This window comes from Myotis yumanensis, unplaced genomic scaffold (assembly GCF_028538775.1).
Source record: "Myotis yumanensis isolate MYYU_CA2020_CCGP unplaced genomic scaffold, mMyoYum1.0.hap1 SCAF_3, whole genome shotgun sequence".
Taxonomy (NCBI): domain Eukaryota; kingdom Metazoa; phylum Chordata; class Mammalia; order Chiroptera; family Vespertilionidae; genus Myotis; species Myotis yumanensis.
The window spans coordinates 207,866,889-207,885,614 of NW_027223754.1; the positions used below are offsets into that span (position 1 = coordinate 207,866,889).

Sequence of the window (18,726 nt, forward strand, 5' to 3'; positions counted from 1 at the left end):
CAGAGGACTAAAGTTCCCAGTGGGCTGGGCTCGGGGCTGAGGGGCCTCTTCAAGCAGGTCTGAAAGGCTTCTGGGCCCCAGTCCCTTCCCGCTGGCTCACCCTCTCGTAGTGCACCAGTCCCTGGTTACCATGAAGTCCCCCCTCCCACTCCCAGCCCCTCTCTTCCTCCTCTTTGCCCACTGCTCCCCTCAGCCCAGCTGGGTGACCCTCCATCGTTCTGTCTTGCCCACCACTCATGGCTCCCTCTTCTCTCCTCTTTCCTAGGCCTCTCTCCCGAAGCACACCCCTGTCTCTTCTCCGTGGGTGTGCGTGGAGGGGCCGATGGAGCCGGCCGCACTGGCGACCAGGTATGGTTCTGAGCTCCTCAGCAGCTGGGCAGGGGCCCAGGCCACCCCAAGGGAGTCCTGTCTGGAGTGGGGCTGGAAAGGGGGTCTAGGCAAGGCCTCCTGCTTGGGAAAGGCCAAGGGGGTGGAGGGGGTGGGCAGTGGGACACAATGAGGTAGTCACACGAGGCGAAGGCATGTTGGGGGTGGGGGGAGCGGACATTGGAACACACACACACACACATGCTCGCACACACAACCAGCCAGACAATCGGGCCAGTGTGTCTGGGGCCTCGGAGCCCAGTGAATTAGGAGTTTGATAAGGGTTTTCTCTTTCTCTCCCTTGCCGGCCTTGGACAATCTCCCCCCAGTTTTCCTCGACGCCACCCCCGGCGCTGCCAACCCTCCTCCCCCCGCCTCCCTTCTCTTCCCTGTGCCCAGACTCTTGTTCGGGGCCTTGAAACAGTGAGCTGTCTTTGTTCGAAATACAGGTGAACGGCAATCATGTGATTAACACACACACACATAAAAAGCTTTTTAACAGCGCCCGCCCGGCCTCAGAACCGCCCAGAGAGGAGCCGCCCTGGATGGACAGAGGGCTGAGGGCCGAGCATCCAGCTGGCCGTCCGGCTGCCCAGCAGTCTCCGACGCGCGGCTGCCCGTCCGCTGCCCGCCTGCCTGGCATCTCTTGATCCTCCCGGTGGGTCCCCATTCATCCTTCCACCCTTGGTTCCTCCTCTTCGAGGGCAGGGCCTCCCTGCCCCTGCCGTGTCTGTGATCCGGTCCTGAGACCCCCCGGGGCAGGGAGGGGTGGCTGTGGAGGGCGAGGGCCCAGGGTCGGAAGCTGGGTGTGGGGTCCCACAGCTCCCTCTGCGCCTCCCCCCTCCTCCTCCCAGCTGTGCCAGGATGGGGGTGGGGGTGGCAGTGCGTGCTCTGGGTCTGCAGAGAAGCCATGGTGCACAGAGGGAGCCTCTCTTTTCCCTTCCTTCTGTCTCTCCCTCTCCTCCCGTGTCCTCGGTGCTGTGCTTTCTGCTGAGAGGTGCTGGCTGAGGAAAAGGCCTGAAGCGGGGGTGTGGGGGAAGGGCTGTCAGATGCCCAGGGCTGTGGGGGTGGGGACCCCCTGCTGGGAACATTTTCCTACATCCACCCACCATGCTGGCAACCGTGATCCCCTCCTTCCCACCCCAGGCCCCGGGGACCCAGCTTTCTCCAGCAGGGGAGGGAAAGGCCCATGGAGAGCAGGGGGTTTGGAGAGGGGGGCAGGGTCCTGGATTAAGACCCCGGGCCTCTGCCCTTGGCAGAATCACCAGATGGGCCAGTACCACCTTCTGCTCCCTTCCCTGCACCGGTGGGAGGGGTCCCTTCCCCCTCATTCCTGACCCTTCCCCAAGGATGCTGGCCAGGACCCTCCCCTCAGCACCCCATCTACTCTGGCCGTCCTGGGGGAGCTGTGGGGAGAGGTGGCTCTGGCCAGCCCTCTCTCCCCAGCAGAGAGGTGGGGACTCAGGTGTCCCTTCCTGGTGGAGAGGCCTTTCAGGGGCGGCAGTACTCGCCTGGAGTCCAGCCTGGGTGCTACTGATCCTGGTCCCAGACTCAGTCAGCCCCTGAGAGGAGGGGAAGGAATGGAGTTCTGTCAATCAAAGGTCAAGCCACTGATGGCCCCACCTGGCAGAGCTGCTCAGTCAGCAGTGACCCTTAACCCCTTAGCTCCCTGAGCCCTCTTCCCAGGGCCCGGGTCATGCTGTGGAAGGCTCCGCCCTCGCCCTCCTTCCCTGCTCTGGGCCTGAACCCTCCTCTGTCACCTGGGGCACTGATCACCCTCCTGCCATCCTGCCTCCCCGGACACAGAGGAAACGGGAAATCTGCTCGCAGAGCCAGGGGCTGTGCAGGGGTGGGGGGTGCTGGTCACTGGTGTCTCTGCTCCTGCCTGTTTTCCCAGGGGGGCTGACACTCTTCCCAGCCCTTCAGAGGCCAGGGCTGAGGGCCAGATGGGGGCACGGGGAGAGCGCTCTCCCATCTCCGGGCACATGTGGGTGAGACCTGGGGCCCAGGCTGTCCTCTCCTAGGTTCCCGCAGGCCTGTGCCCCTCCCAGCACCTCAAAGGCGACCAGCCCCTCTGGCCCCCGAGGGACACTCACCCCCACGCTGGCTGTGGGACAGGGTTGGCCGCGGCAGCGCCTCTCCATGTAACGGTGTGTCGCCAGCTCCCATTCTTTGGGTCCAGGTGGGGCCTGAGGTTTTGTGTTTGTGACCAACTTCTGCGTAGCTGCCTAGGGCACTGGTCCTAATGCTAGTTGCGCTTTAGAATCGGGTGAAGTTTTTAAAAAATCCTGAAACCTGGATCCCATGGCAAACTGGCGAATTCTGACGGACTGAGGATGGGGTCCAGGCCTGGTTACTTCGCGAAGCTCCCATGGGGTCTTGCTCACCTCACTCGGCTCTCTGAGCCCTGAGGACCCCAAATCGCCAGGGACAGGGGAGGGGTGGGGCTCTGGACCCCAGGGCTGGAGGCTCCACGTGCAGTTACCCAGGGCTGGGGTGTGGCAGGGAGGCTGTGCACTGGGGAGGGGAGGACTGAGGAGCCAGGGGTCAGGCTACAGCAGGGACCAGGACAGACACTTAGTCCGGGTGAGTGTATGGGACATGGGGGGCTCCTGATGTTTCCTAGGCCACCCCCACCCCCTCTGCGTAGACCGTGTCCTTCTTTTTTTTTTTTCCCTTTGGTGCCCTTGACCAGAATCGAACCTGAGACCGTTCAGCCTGCAGGCTGACGCTCTATCCACTGAGCCAAACTAGTCAGGGCATGGCCGTGTCCTTCTTGCTTTGGGTGCAGGAAGTGCTGGACCTGGCTCAGGAAACGCTGCTGTTGGTGTGGGCCTCGGGCAGGTTATGCTGTGAGGCTTTTGCGCGTGTGGAATGCTGGTATTTTGTACGTTATATATTATACACGTGGGAGACCTAAATAAGGACGCACACATATGCTCCTAGTTTAGTGCTGGGTGCATTAAGTACTCAACACCCGGTCGCTAGAAAAAGCAGTTTAGTCCTGAGAGGGGCGCAGATACTTTGCGTGCACATGTGTTTACCGAGCAGCCACCTGGGCCTGCCTTCGGAGTTTCTCATCTGCCTGTTGCTCCCAACATCAGACCTGGGTGGGGTGCGACACGTTCCTTGTGGGTGGGCCTCCCGGCCTGCACCCCTTACTTCTAGGCCTCCCTGTGGACGGGCCCAGCTCTGAGCACTCCTGTCACTGACTCATTCCGTCTTCTCAACAACCCTGTGAGTAGGTGCTGCTATTGGATTCCTTCTAGGAGGGAAACTGAGGCACAGAGAGGTTCAGGACAGGCCTGAGCTCACCCAGCTCATGATGGGAGGGTGTGGACCTGCACCCGCGGTACCTCCCAGGCTCTGACCACTGAGCTCCACAGCCACTAGACTGAGGGCCCGTCTTCTCCTCCTCCCCGTCCCCAGGCCTTCCCACCTGCTCTGCCCACCACTTCCTCCTGGTCACTGCTTTCAGCCCAGCTCAGAAGCCCTCCCTTCAGGGATGCACTCCTGGACACCGTGGTTGGAATTCTTTTTTTTTTTTTTTTTTTTTTTTTTTTTTTTTTAAATATATTTTTATTGATTTTTTTACAGAGAGGAAGGGAGAGAGATAGAGAGTTAGAAACATCGATGAGAGAGAAACATCGACCAGCTGCCTCCTGCACATCTCCTACTGGGGATGTGCCCGCAACCCAGGTACATGCCCTTGACCGGAATCGAAACTGGGACCTTTCAATCCGCAGGCCGACGCTCTATCCACTGAGCCAAACCGGTTTTGGCCGTGGTTGGAATTCTTTAAAATATATACATATTTTTATTGATTTCAGAGAGGAAGGGAGAGGGAGAGAGAGAGAAACATCAATAATGGGAGAGAATCATTGATTGGCTGCCTCCTGCACACCCCTCACTGGGGATCAAGTCTGCAACCCTGGCCTGTGCCCTTGACCGGAATTGAAACCAGGACCCTTCAGTCCGCAGGCTGACGCTCTATCCACTGAGACAAACCGGCCAGGGCTGGAATTCTTTAACTGTATCACCTTCCCACGGGGGTGAGGTGGGAGCCTCACCTCCTCGCATAGCCTGGCGTCCAGGCTGGGTCTCCACTTGCTGTGCACCCCCTGAGGGCAGGGCCATGCCTTCCTCTGGGTCTCAGCCCCTCGGGGCCCTGCATGCCCTCAGGGAGTCTTCCCTGAGCTGAGTTACTGTCCGAGTTCCCAGGATGAAAAGATCAGAGGCTGGAGCAGGCAGGCGTGGCTTCCTGGAGGCGGAGGGCCGAGAGCTCAGGGAGGACAGCATTCTAGGGCCTGTCCCAACAGGGGCTCTCGCCTGTCCCTGTTTCTGGTCCAAGCTGAGGGTCCTGGACCTGGGCCACAAAGGCAGCTCCTGGGGCCTGAGTCTTCCTTCCCCTCCCAGCCCCGCCCTTTCCAGGAACAAGGGAGCTGGGGCTGGTGCCCAGAGCTGCCTGGGGCGGGGGCCGCTGCCCTCTTCTTAGAAGCCCTCGGAGAAGGGCACTGCTGGTTCCTGTCACCCAGACCCAGCTGCCGGGAAGTCTTCCTGGCGTCTCCCCGGGATGGCTCAAGCGGTGGCGAACTTTTGTGAATGTACCGTCCGTCCGTGCAGAGCTCTGGGCCAGGAGCCGGGGTGGGGCTGATGGAGGCCAGAGCCTGGCCTGGAGCTGGGTTCGAGGGGAGACACCTTCGTGAAAGCCCAGGACCCTGGCACAGCCGAGGCCCTCACAGCTGAACAGCGACTGGAGCCTACGGGCTGGAGTCAAGACCAGCTGGGCTCCGAAGGCCCTGTGCAGCCTGGGCTGCCTCCTTCCCTCTCTAGGCCGCAGTTCCCATCTGTAAATGAGGAACAGCCTAGGTTATCTCTAAGGGCGGGTCCAGCTTTGATCGCCCGTGGATCTGTCACAACAGGAGGCCAATGCCTGGCCCAGTGTTTCCAAGGTGGTACCTCAGGCCCCTGGGCTCCCCAGACCTGGATCGCTTTTCTTGAGAAGACAGCATTATGGGCAAATATGCTTAGGAAACTGCTTTCCCTTCCTCTTCTCAGAGATGCAGGGCCTGCTACAGTGTTAAAGGCTCTAGGGGCTGCAGTTACGAAATGGATCTGTTTAAAATCCTTATTCCCTCCTCCCCCTCCTCCCCTCCTCCCCCCCCTCCTCCTCCTCCCCCTCCTCCTCCCCCTCCTCCTCTTCCTTCTCTTCCTCCTCCCATTCTGGTCCCTTTGTCTCCCCCTTCCTCTCTCCCAAGAGTCAAGAAGGTGGGGTGTTCCCTTGAGGAGCTCTGACCCCAGGAGTGCCGAGGCGTCCCTTAGGACACGGTCCCCCACAATCCCAGCACGGAGCTCCACCTCCCACACCGAGCCTTGACCTAAGCTGCAGCCACGGTGGCTCTCCCCACTGCCGAGGTGTGGCCGAGCCCAGCAGGCCCAGCCCTGTCCACAGGACACCTTGCCTGTTGGCCAAGGCCGGGAGCCCTCCCTGCCCCTGGCCTCGCTCACCTTCCCAGCCGGACATCACTCCCACTGGGGTTCGTACCCGTGAACTGGGTCTGTGCGACCTCCGCCATGTTGCCTGGCACACAGGTGCACAGTGACGCGAATGAATGAATCCACAGGCCGCGAGGGCGGTGCTCTCGAGTGAGGCAGCTGCAGGTTTGAACCCCAGCACCCCCCTTACTAGCTGCGTGTTCCTGGCAAGTGACCTGGCGTCGCTGAGTCTCAGTGTCCTCCCAGGTGTGGTGAGGACTAGACCAGATAATGTGTGTGAACACGGCCGTGCTGCGCACAGAACGGGGCTCCGGAAGTGGCAGCTGTTATTAGCATCTCGGGGACCTGCCTGCAGAGGGTGGCTGTCGGCTGACCTTGGCTTTTTTTTAAAAAATATATTTTATTGGTTTTTCACACAGAGAGGAAAGGAGAGGGATAGAGAGCCAGAAACATCGATGAGAGAGAAACATCGATCAGCTGCCTCCTGCACACCCCCCACTGGGGATGTGCCTGCAACCAAGGTACATGCCCTTGACCAGAACCGAACCTGGGACCTTTCAGTCCTCAGGCCGACTCTCTATCCACTGAGCCAAACCAGCCAGGGCTGACCTTGGGTTTGATAGGAGTCATTGCGTCTGATCCTGCCCAAGTGCCATGGATGCTCTCCCAGCAGCTCCCAGTGACCCTGGGGCCGGCAGAGCTGGGGCAGGACCGTTGAACTAAAGCAGAAGGGGAAAGGGTGGACTGGGGTCGACTGTGGTCACATGACTGCTTAGTCATGGACCGGAGTTCTCTGCCACAGCTGTTTGCACCCAGGTTTTTTGAGGACCCACCGTAGGCAAGGCGCTGCTGTCTGAGGGTTAATGAAGAAGGGTGAAGACTCACCGTGTCTTCAGGAAGCTTGTCCACCCGCTGGGAGCTGGTTCGTTCATTCATTCATTCATTCATTCCTACATTCCCACACACTTCACAGGCAGCATGGTACAGGACATGTGTGAGGATGAAGAGAGTGGGGCAGGTGGAGGAAAGAAAGGCTGGGAAGGGCTGAGGTGGCCTTTATCAGGTGGGACCCGCGTGGGCTGCTCCTGTGGGTGCAGGGTGGCTGTGTGTGGCTAATGAGAGGCCTGTGTCCTTCCGTCACGCAAAGGCAGCTGGCAGCCTGGGGGTGGGTGCCGAGGGCAGGGCAGGGGCCTGGCTGGGCATGACCAGACGCCCATTTGAAGTTGGCGTTGTGGGTGCACTGCTGTCCCAAGGCTACCTCTGTCCCCTCCAAGTGGGAATGGTGATCCTGTGGGCTTTTAGTATTTTCCAAGCTCGGAGGGGCCTCCCCATAGTAAGGTGACCTTATTTTCGATGGGCATCACGTTATAATGAAAAAGGGAGAGGAGTGATGACCAGCCTGAAATCTGGAGCCAGAGAGACGAGGGTTCAAACCCAGCCTCCACCCCAGGAGCCAGGGCTGGGATTGGGCCAGCGTGTAATTTTCCTGCGCTTCAACTTTCTCGTTTTTAAAACGGGGATAACAATCCTATCTCATAGGAATGGCACAGAGATGGAAACTCCTGCCCCGCCCCCCCCCCCCCCCCCCCCCAAGAAATAGTAAGTACTTAGCACAGGGCCTGGGACAAAAGGCAGACAGTCATGGCCTCTCTCAGCCATTCCAACTGCAGGTCGGTGTCCAGCGTGTCCAGGTAGGTGGCCTCCGTATCGGCATAATAATGCCTTGGATATGTCAGCACCCGGGGAGAGCGCTTCCCTTCCAGGGGGAAGAGTTGCACTGACTTGGACAAGAGCAAGGACTCAGCACAGGCCTGGGTGTGCTCACAGGTCTGGGTGTGCTCACAGGTCTGGGTGTGCTCACAGGCCTGAGTGTGCTCACAGGCCTGGGTGTGCTCACAGGCCTGGGTGTGCTCACAGGTCTGGGTTTGCTCACAGGCCTGGGTGTGCTCACAGGCCTGGGTGTGCTCACAGGTCTGGGTGTGCTCACAGGCCTGGGTGTGCTCACAGGTCTGGGTGTGCTCACAGGCCTGGGTGTGCTCACAGGCCTGGGTGTGCTCACAGGTCTGGGTGTGCTCACAGGCCTGGGTGTGCTCACAGGTCTGGGTGTGCTCACAGGCCTGGGTGTGCTCACAGGTCTGGGTGTGCTCACAGGCCTGGGTGTGCTCACAGGTCTGGGTGCTTGGGTGCAAGCAGGACGTGTAATGTACCCGTGTGCTGCCAGGCCTGGGCATCGTCCTGCCGCCCGAGCAGGTGGCGAGTGGAGACATCCGAGTTTGAATGTCTCCTGTTTGGGGCTAGAACCTGGAGGGGGAGTCCTGGCTTTGGCAGATGCAGTGGAAGAGCTGCTCCTGACTCCGCCAAGTTCTTGCTGTGTGACCTTGGGGCAGTCAGCCACCCTCTCTGGGCTCGCTCATTCCTTCATCTGTGAGGGAGTTGGCTTCTGAGACCTCTAGGTGTTCTTTATTTATTTATATTTATCTTTGAAAGTATTACAGATGTCCCCCCCCCCCCCCCCGCCCCCATTGACCTCCTCAGCCCCACTCCTGACCTCTCCCCAGACGGGGTTCTTTATTTTTGAATTTTACTTTTCAATTATAGTTGACATTCAATATGATTTTGTATTCGTTTCAGGTGTACAGCATAGTGGTTAGACAATCATATGCTTTGCAAAGTGACCCCCGCCCCCGCCCCATAGTTTGAGTACTGAGTACTCACCTGGCACCATGCACAGTTAGTACAATGTTATTGGCTACGGTCCCTAGTCTGTACCTCACCCTGTGACTGTTTTATAACTACCAATTTGTACTTCTTAATCCTTCGCCTTTTTCACCCTGCGGCTGCGGGGTCGTTTACTCTCGGGGCTGAGGGGATAGGAAAGGCGCACATCTGGCTTAGTCTCCCGGAGGCAGCTGCTCAGTGCTGGACATGTGCCCCTAAGTGCAAGCCCCGCCCACTTCTCTCCCCAGAGAGCCTGTCCCTGGCCTGGCCCGGGCTCTTTGGGGTCAGTACCTACATGTTCACGCCCCGCAGTCAGCCCTTTGCCATTTGTTGTAGGGACACAGATGTGCAGACACGCCCACGTGGGAAAGCAAACTCCCCGTCACAGACGGATCCCCTGCAAGCTTCTTCTCATGGCTGTCCCCAGTCCTCGACGGGCTCGGCACGACCCAGCCCGGCCCGCTCAGCCGGGCCTCCAGCCAGAGTGTCCGCCTTCCAGCTCCTTAAACCCAGGCAGTGCCTTCCGGCCTCCGAGCCTCCACAATGCTCCCTCCCCTGCTCTCTTCCAACTTCAGCTCCTTGGCTCCTCTTTTGGGCTCAGCCTAAAGGTCACGGCTACAGAGACACCTCCCAGGCCTCCAGAATTAGTTATTCTCGGAAGCACCCCGGCCTTTGCTTCACTGCCATGTGTGATTACAGATTTATTGTGAGGTTATTCATTACACTGTACTGTACTGAAGTATACGGTAAACACACATTATATATTACATTTATACACTTACATATAAGTATGCTATATTATAAAATGACAGAATATATCATATTTAATACATATTACACATTTTATATACACGATGTATTATATATACACATGTTACTGTGAAATTCATGGTCTGTCTTCCCACAAGGATGTCCCGTTCATGAGTCCTTGGTGATGAGCTGAGTGCCTGGCACAGCAGAGCTGGCCGATGAATGAATGCATGAGTAAGTGTCGCAGGTGGGGGGCTGGGTGGGGAGGGTGGTGGGGCCTGGAGAGGTGATGAGAGCCGGCAGGGAGGCTGCCCTGAGAGGCTGGGGACTTGTCCGAGTCTCATGTGATGGAGGCAGCATCTTGATTCTCATGCTCTTCCTTCTTTTGGAACCGGGGCCCTGGAGGGACAGGCTGGGTTTAGTAGGACACCAGGAACCTGAGGACCTGGGGCAGGGGGAGGAGGGGTTGGGGGATCTGAGCCAGCTCCCCAGCCAGCTCCACCTCTTCCTCCAGCAGGCAGGAAGGACGGGCAGATCTGTCAGCTTCAGATACCACTGCCCCCCCTCCCGCCCCCGGGGGGTGGGGGGGTGGGGGCCAGCCCTGAGCCCCAGGAGGCTGCAGGGAAAGGGCAGGGTGGGATGGGGGGGGACAGGAAGCGCCCGGGTCTTCCCCTCCTCCCTCCGGCCTCACCCTCCACCCCCATCTCTGGCTAGAGCTTGCAGCCCCAGGCCTTGGCACTAGGGGGACGGGGGCGGGAACGGGACAGAAATCCCGTCCTGGCTCAATGCCTTCTTCTCCCTGATTTGATTTGTTGGCCTCGGGATGGTGATGGCCCTGGCAGCCCCTGGAGAGCTGAGCCCGAGGCTGAGGGATGGAGAGAAAGGGAGAGGGCGCTGCCACTGAAGCCCTTCCTGTTTGCCTGGCACTGGGCTGACCCACGCTGCCCTGGGCTGGTTCCCGGGAGGCCTCACTGGGAGTCCAGCTCTGCAGGGGATTGTCATGTGACCTTAGGTGGCCACCAGCGTCCCCCTCACATGCCAGTGTGACCCCAACCCGGTGTGGCTGCTGCTCACTGAGGAGCTCGCTGTAAACACTGACCCCCAGTCCCATTCCTTGTCTTCCATTTGGGTGGGAATCTGTATTTAAAAGCTCCGCTGAGATGGTGCTGCAGCTGGCGTAGGAACTATTGGAATAGATAGATGGTCTCTAGGCCCCCTCCCCAAACTCAAGCCCCCCACCTCTGGGGCGGGTGCCCTCCTCACAGCTGTGTCCTGAGCAGGGAGCTGTGCGGGGAGCAAGGAGCTGTGCGGGGAGCAGGGAGCTGTGCGGGGAGCAGGGAGCTGTGTGGGGCTGCAGGAGCTGCCAGCACTCAGAGGACTCGGAGGGGCCCTGAGGGTGCAGCCAGGGCTGCTCCTTCCTCCTCCCTCCTCTTCCTCCTCCTCCTCTTCCTCCCCCTCCTTTCCCTTTGGCCTCCGCATTCTCCCTTTTCCACTTCTGTCGCTCCTCTTGCCCTGGGCCTTGCTTTACTCTCCGCTTTGATTTCCTTCTCTCTCGCCATGGCTCCCCTTCCTCTCCTAGTGCCCGCAGCCCCCTCTCTCCGGGAGGCTTGGCGGTCTTCACCCGCAGTGGTTGTCCTGCCCTTTCTGGCCCTCTCTCCCTCCTGCTCTCCCTTCCTCTCTAGCCCCTGTCCCTGCCCTCCCCACCCTGCATTGCTGTGTCTCTGTGCCCCCCATCCCTCCCCTGCCCTGGCCCTGTCAATCTGGAAATGTGGGCCGGCTGCGGGGGGTGGTGGTCCTGGGACAATGAGAGTCATGGGGATGGGGAGAGGTGACAATTTGGAGAAACCAAGGTTTGTGCAAAGGATCAAAGGATCGCAGGCCGGCTCCCAGGGCTGAGGACTCTGCGCCTCCGTCCCAACCGTCAGGGCCGCCCACTGGCTCCAGCCCAGGCTGCAGCTTGCTTCTCCCCAGGCCACCTGGTCTGGGCCACAGCCATGCCCGGTCCCCCTGCTGCTGTCTCAGCCTGTGCCCGGCACCCCATCCCATCCCCAGCGTAACTGCCGCTGCTTCTGAGGCCCCTCTCCCTGTGTTCCATGGCTGTGTGTCGGGTGGGGACAGCGGTGGGGACAGGGGGCAAAGGAGACCCGCAGACCAGCGCCTCCTCTGTCCTCCAGGCTCAGAGAATCACCTCTTGTCTTTCCTGGGTGACCTGCCAGGGCCAGTGGTTGGGCCTTCAGTCCTATTAACCCTTTAGGGCCAGGGCGGGGTCAAGGGCTCCCTTTGGAAGGAGCCTGCCTGGGGGCCAGAGGTGTCCCGCTGGCCCTGGGCCTCCCGCTCTTCTGGCCACAGGGCCTCAGGTGAGGAGCCGGCCCGGCTGCCCAGGGAAGTCGGGTGGCCCTGCTCGCCCACCTGGGGACGTTATCCGGGGAGCTCGGGGCGGGAAGAGCCTGTTTCTTCCAGGCCCCTCTCTGCGCCCACGCACTGTGGGCCCCTTACCCTGTGGCTACACTGTACTGTACTGTAGTCTACGATAGTTCTGGACCCCGCGGGGACATGCAGGGAGCAGCCAGGAGAAGGGTTAAGTCAGGAACTCTTGGGATGGCTTTGGCCACGGCTATCCCTCCGGGAGCGGAGAACAAGGGCCCCATTCTGTGTGTGGGAATTAATAGCAAAGAGTCATCTGGGGTGTCATTCAAGCCCTGATCAGCTCCCAGAGGAATGCACGAGAGAGGGAGCGAGAGGGAGAGTGGGGGGGGGGGGGTGCAGGGAGAGGCCTGAGGCAGAGATGTCAAAGGAAGGGCACGGGGTCCTGCGGGTAACAGGAGCCTGCCCGGCCGGTGGGCCCACGGCCCGGGACGGGAGTCCTGCTTTTCATCACCAGCGTGGCCCTGTCCCCACTCAGGACGGAGACCCCTCTCCTGTCCCTCCCTCACCAAGGTCTCCTCCCTCCGTCTTCCCTCTTCCCCAGGATGTCTGCAACTGCCACCCCCGTGTACCTGTCTCCCCCGAGGCCTGGAGCCCGGCCCAGGCTGTGGGCCTGTCAGGGCGGGCCCCTGGCCTGCTCTCCTGGGCACCCCCCATCTGCCCCCATCTTTGCCTGGGGTCCTTAGTGTTCCCTGTGGGAACGGCCCCGAGGCTGGGGCTGTGGAGGGCCAGCTGGGTTCCCGAGGGGTGCCCTCTGTCCCCGGTCCAGTGGCCTGGTTCCAGGTGAGCCGAGACATTCCTGCCAGAGGACACAGGCACTGCCTGCTGCCTGCACGTGGGGGGCGCTGGGGCACGCAGCCACCGTGAGCTCAGCCAGGCCGTGGCGTGGGCACGAGGTCCCGCGGGCTTCTGGAGACATGGTGAACGACCCGGCCTAAGGAAGGGCCTTGGAGAAACTCGAGGTCAAATTCCTGGTTTTCAGGACGGGCAGGATGAGGCCCCAGAGGGGACCCACCTACCCATCAGCCATGTGCCTCTTAGCCCACTGCCAGGACGCTGCCCGCGGGGGGCCTCCCAGGGGCCAGCTTGGCCTCTGAGCTACAATGAAAGGTTCTGGACCCTGGATGCAAAGGGTGGAGGCTCCGCGGCCTGTGCGGCCGGGGCAGGGCTCCCAGTGTCTCTGAGCCCCTGGGGCCTTGTCTGTGAGACGGGGTCATCCAGCCCCGGCAGCTGGTTGTGAGGTAACAGGTGTAAGGCCCTGACACCCTGGCTGACCGCCGGGCGCTGTTGTTATTTTTATTGTGATTATTAATATGATTGGAGGTCTGGGTGGCTTCCAGGGCCCTTGGGCTGGAGGCACCGTGTGATGGAGTCTGGCCTGGCAGCCCGCCCTCCAGGGCCGTCGGAGGAACCTGTCATGCTCCTCCTGGGCCGCGGTGTCAGGCGGGGGTGAGTGTCCTGGCCCAGACACTCCCTGGTGCCCATCTCCATGCCTGGGGACTCCTCCTGCTGGTCCTGAGGGGACGTGGTGTCTTCCCCGACAGCGCAGGGTGGGGAGAGGGCACCGCTGGGGAGCTCTGCAAGCTCCGGCCTCCGTTTCCTTGGCAGCCCAGCCAGCCTTCCTCACCAGCGTCGTCCTGGGCGTGTTGAACCCTGACGGGGACATTATGGCCCAGACAGGGAGCGGAGGCTTCGAAAGAGGGGCTCATGTGAGGCCGTGAGAGGCGGACCGAGCCTGCAGGCCCCTCTGTGTGGCTGGAGTCTGGACTCCTGGGTGCTGGCCCGGGGCCTGGCCCCAACTCCACCTCTAGGAGCGGAGTGGACTGGAGAATTCCTTGTCCTGAGCGGGGATGGGGAGGATCTATCGAAAGAAAGGAGCTGGAGCCTTTTGCAAACCATCAAGTTGCTCTACAAATATGGGGGTTTAGTAGGCGGGTCACCTTGGGACCTCGCCTCCCATGAGCGTGTTGACCCTCTGACCTTGAGACCCTGGGAGGAGGAAGGCAGGTGGGCCAGGCCTGTCCCATGCTCTTCTCCACACCCCGTGTAGGGGTCTAGGGTGGCTGGTGCCCTGAGCCCAGAGGGACAGACTCACTGTGGGTAAGAGGTAGGGCAGCCCAGGGTGTCCCTCCCGGCTTGGGAGGGTGGGGGTGTTTGAATGTGACATTCTCCAGCATCTTCAAAGTGAAGGGTGAGGGGGGAGGTCTCACCGTCTCTCCGCTCTGAGCTGGGTCTCTGATCTCGAGGAGCTCATAGCCTGGCGACGTTGGCATTCATTATTTCAGCTCTTGTTCCCAGCATAGTGCTCGGCACATAGTAGGTGCTCTAGAACATGTCTGGGACTGAATGGGGTGATGGTGTTGAGACAACCCCGCTGTTGAGGGATGAAGGGTGTGGGTGGGGGTGAGGTCTGTGTCTTGCCTGGAAGCAGAGGCATGGACAAGGGGAGTGAGGAGTGACGGCTGACAGGGGCCTATGGCCGGCAGGGAGGGCTGCGAGGGAGGCCCGAGGACTGGGAGTCGGACAGTTCCAAGTTCACCCCTCACTTTGCAGCCTCTTATTCGCAAGCTAGTTCCCTGCTCTGAGCCTCAGTTGCCTTCTCTGTCCACAGGGATACTGGGATCTACGTCATGGAGTTGTCATGAGGCTCAGGGCAGGTCACACATGGGCGCATAGTGGGCTCTTGACAGCATACACGCCAGCCACTCCAACAAGGAGGCATGACACAGAGCTCTCTGTAGAGAACAGGTATAAATTACAGAACTGTTCTCTGGAGACTCAGCGACACACACCGAAATAAACCCGCGTGGTGATGTATTTGAATCATAGAGGCGAAAGACAGATTTTAGAGGAATTTGTGAATGTATTCATTCCCTGGTCGGTGCCGAGTGCCTACTCCATGCCGGCGTCTGCTGCCACCAGGGACATAGAGAGGACTAGGCGCTTCCCTTGACCTTGAGGTTCATGGTCCTGAGGAGGAGACAGGTAGATAAACGCCTAATTCTTTGCACCCAGCGTGGTCAGCGTCGGGTGGCCACACACCAGGTGGATCTTCTTAACCTCTGGCAGGGGAGCCTCAGGGCCTGGAGGCTTTTTATTGGCCACAAAATAATTTGAGAACTAAAGGAAAAAGCACCAGTTTCAAAGTATGTGACGAAAATAGAGAATAGAAATTAATCAAAATTTCCAAATGAGTATATTTAGTATGTGACGAGGGCGCATTTTCATATGCTCAGTATGAAGTGGGGTCTGTCTGAGACCTGCAGGGTCTTCCGAAATGATTCTTCGAGCCAGCAGCCGAGGGTGCTCAGTAACAGGAGCTGTCTGGGGCAATCAAGGAAGGCTTCCCAGTGGAGGTGACATTTGGGCCAAACCTTAAAGAGGAAGAAGGGTTTGAACAGAGAGAAAAGCAGCCTAATGGTAATTAAAGTTAAAGGAGATACATGAGCAAAGGCACAGAGAAAGGACAGCATAGGGAGGATTTGGGAGATGCACAATATTTGGACTTAGAGTCTGGAGAACAGGGGAGGGGCCACAGTGACACTAGAAAGGGTGGCAGGGGATTTTATCCTGAGGACAATGGGGAGCCTTGGAGAAATTTTAAGAAAGAGAGGGTGGTGGTGACATGGACAGACTTTTTTTAAATTAAAAAGTATTGGGGTGCCATTGGTTAATAGGACCATATAGGTTTCAGGTGTAGATTCTATGTTACAAGATGTGTATATCACACTGTGTGTCCACCACCCACAGTCAAATCATCTCCTGTCACCCAGACTTTTTTTAAAAGTTCACTCTCAAAGCATCAGGGGAGAAGCATGCTTGGTGGGGAGGGCCGGGAGGCGCTGGAAGAGACAGGCTGGGAGGTGGGTTAGGAGGCCGAGGTGCTAATCCTGGGCAAGATGATGGGGATCTGTGCTGTGACAGGGCCGAGGAGGGGAGCGAAGAGGAGGAGAGATCTGGAGCTGTCTGTGATGTATCTTCTTACTGTACCCTCCCAGCTTCCCCCGTGGAGGGGCGGGAGTGGCTCACTGAGGTCTGTGTTACATACACTAGTACCTTCAGCCAACCAGAACCCCACGTGCCTTGTACCTACAAAGCAATGCCAGAAAAACACAAAAAAACCCACGTGAGATACATTCAGTTTTGTAGACAAGTTAGAAAATATAGAGAAACAAAAGGAAAAAGTAAAGCTCCCAACCCCATTGTCCAGAAGGCGGTAACAGTTTGGTGTAAATGTTTTCACACCTTTACCCCTAACTGTGTGCGGCTCCCTGTCCATCTGAACGTGTCTGTCTGTACACCTGCAGCGCAACGCGCAGCAGGCCAGCCCGTCTCTAGATGGAGGATGGGCGGTGCATCTGGGCACGTGCGTACATGAGCATTGGGGTTTACACCCCAATCAGCAAACTTCCAGGTTCTTACTGTTGCGCACTCGATCTGTCAGGACTGAGAGAAGCAGGTTGAAGTTTCCAATGTGCTCATTTCTCCCTGAATCTCCGGTAGTGTCTGCTTTATGGTTGTTGATGCTCTGTTATTTGGTGCATGAAGTTATATTTTTATACTTTTGTTATGTTTGGCTTTACAGTTCCACTTCTTCACCACCTTTATTGCTTTCGTTAGAGATTTAACCTTGTCAGGTCATGATCGCCTGCTTAGTAGGCTGTCGCCATCCGAAAGCAAATACTAGTCATCAGAGCCCCAGCGGCCGGCAGAACTGGCTGGAACCCTGATCCTGACACTCACTGGCTGCGTGACCTTGGGCAAGTCCCCTCGTGTTTTAAATCTCCATTTTTGACAAATGAGGCTGACAGCAGCTTCATAGGTGGCTGTGGTGAAGGGAGAAAAGTCTTGCATTAAAAATAAAAGGTCTCTTAGGGGCGAGAACCACTGTCCGCAGGGCGGATGGAAGGATTTCTGAGCCGCTTGCTGTGAGAGTCCGTCCATCCGTATGCGGAGCTGATGACAGGGCCAGGCCGGACACCTGCTTCCACTCGTGGTTGACAGAGGGGAGTCCAGAGGAAGGGGTCCCATCCAGGAGACACTAGGGTGGAATGGGTGACCGCTGGTCTGTGAGGTGGCAGGTGAGGGTTGTCAGGCAGAGGGGGTGGGAGGCGTCTGCAGACCGGTGCCTTCCCGGGAGGAATACGTACAGGCTGTAGTCAAGTGCAGACCTGGGAAACTGTAACAGTTCGACATCGCTGCAGTTTCCCTAAGCATGGTCAGTTTTTAGGAATTAATGTTTATTGTGTTGTACAAAAGTATTAGTCCCCAAAGGGTTGGTTTTCAGAGCAGTTCCTCCTGCCCTGACACCAGCGGGCTGAGAGGTGCTGGTCTAGACGGACAGCTGATGGGAGAGAAGGCAGGGGCTGGGCGCCGTGCACCCACCCAGGGGACCTGGGGGTCACAGAGTCAGAGTGACCCTCCCCTCCGCTGTCCTCTCAGCACCAAGTAGGCAGCACAGGGTCAGGACGGGCACCCTGGCCCAGGCGAGACTACAGACGACAGCGAGGCAGGTCTGGCCTTGTCCACCCAGAGCAGACACCCTCTCACTTCAGTCCAAATGTGGGGGGTCAACTAGGCTCTGGGGAGGGCCAGGAGGGGAGCGGGGAGCAGCTTCTCCATCCTTCCGGGCCCATTGCCTGCCCCACACAGAACCCCAGAAAGGGCCTGGCTCAGGCAGGGCTGGAGGAAGGCAGGGGACAGAGCCCAGGCGGGTGTAGCTGTGGCCCCAGTGCTGTCACTTCTCTTCATGCTGTGGTCCCGGGGAGGTCCTCACTTCCCTGACCTCCAGCTTCCTCTTCTGCACAAGGGGGCCCCTGGGGGCCTCTGTCCTCCCTGGCAGAGCCCAGGTGGAAAGAGACACCTGATTGTAAAGCACTCTGGAGGGAGCAGCGGGCCAACTCGGGGTCCCTGTCCCAGTTCCCGGGGCGCGCCCTGCTCCTTCTCCAGTTGTTCTGGGAAACCACAGCCTGGTGACATTCAGAAGGAATTGGGTTTCATAGTTACAAGAGCTCCATTTCCTCAGTGAATAGAGCCAAGAGGCCCAAAGAGGGCCAGGGATGTGCCCAAGGTCACCGGGGGTGAGCCACAGAGAGAACGTGAGCCTGACTCCAGACTTGAGGTCTAACGCACAGACACAGCACTGGGCACTGGCCCCGGGCACCTGCAGGGAGCATGCGGGCACCTGGGTGGCAGGGACGTCTCTCTGCACCCCGCCCCTTCCTCACTGCGCCTCCTGACAGCACCCGCCCAGGATGCACCTGGAGGGCACCTGCGGAGGGCAGCAGGCAGAGGGCGAGCAGGCTGGTGACAGTGCCGACCCCAGGGGCTGGAAGGGTGGCAGCAGTGGGGTGGCTGGTGGGCAGGACAGGGCACCCAGCTGCAGGGACGAGAGTCCTGACTTGTGAGGATGAGCAGGGAGAGGAAGGCCCTGCTCATAGGAGATGGGGGCCGTGGGGGCCCCGGCAGCCCGCAGCTCTGGAGCACAGAAGGGAGGAGGTCCAAGGGGAGCAGCCCCCATGCCACCCAGACCCCTGCTCCTTCCAGGCCTGCAAGACAGGGCGGCGGGGGGGGGGGGGGCGGGGGGGGGGGCGGGGGGGGCAGGAAATCCCTCCCGGTGCTCCTAATGGAGGGCAAATGGCAGAGCCAGCGCCAGGGGCATCTGGCCTCAAGAAGGTGTCCAAGGCGCCCGTTCCCTACCAGCCTGGTATGGGGGCGCATGCAGCAGGCGCCCCGTGAGTGCTCGCTGAATGATGGACGGTGAATGAATGAATGCCTGAGTGACAGAGAGCGGGGATTTCTGTCCCGAAGACATTGTGGGTTACAGACACTCTCGGGCTGCCGGGGCCTGTCAGCGGGATGTGAGGTTCACACGGTCCCCTTAGAGTCCTGTGCACAGCTCCCCCCTGGCTCCCCACCCCTTTGTAATGAAGCCATTTGCATTTGATGAGCTCTTCTACTCCCCCCACATCC

The 18,726-nt window shown here is 59.2% G+C and overlaps 1 long non-coding RNA gene across 1 annotated transcript in view; it reads left to right on the plus strand.

Annotated features, from left to right (window-relative positions):
• Nucleotides 1-282: 282 nt before the first annotated feature.
• The window catches only part of LOC139007552 (uncharacterized), a 46,486-nt gene continuing 28,042 nt past the window's right edge, over nucleotides 283-18,726 (plus strand). The window contains exons 1-2 of the long non-coding RNA XR_011470868.1: nucleotides 283-348; nucleotides 858-1,024. This is a non-coding gene — a long non-coding RNA (uncharacterized lncRNA). The remainder of the gene's footprint in view (nucleotides 349-857; nucleotides 1,025-18,726) is intronic.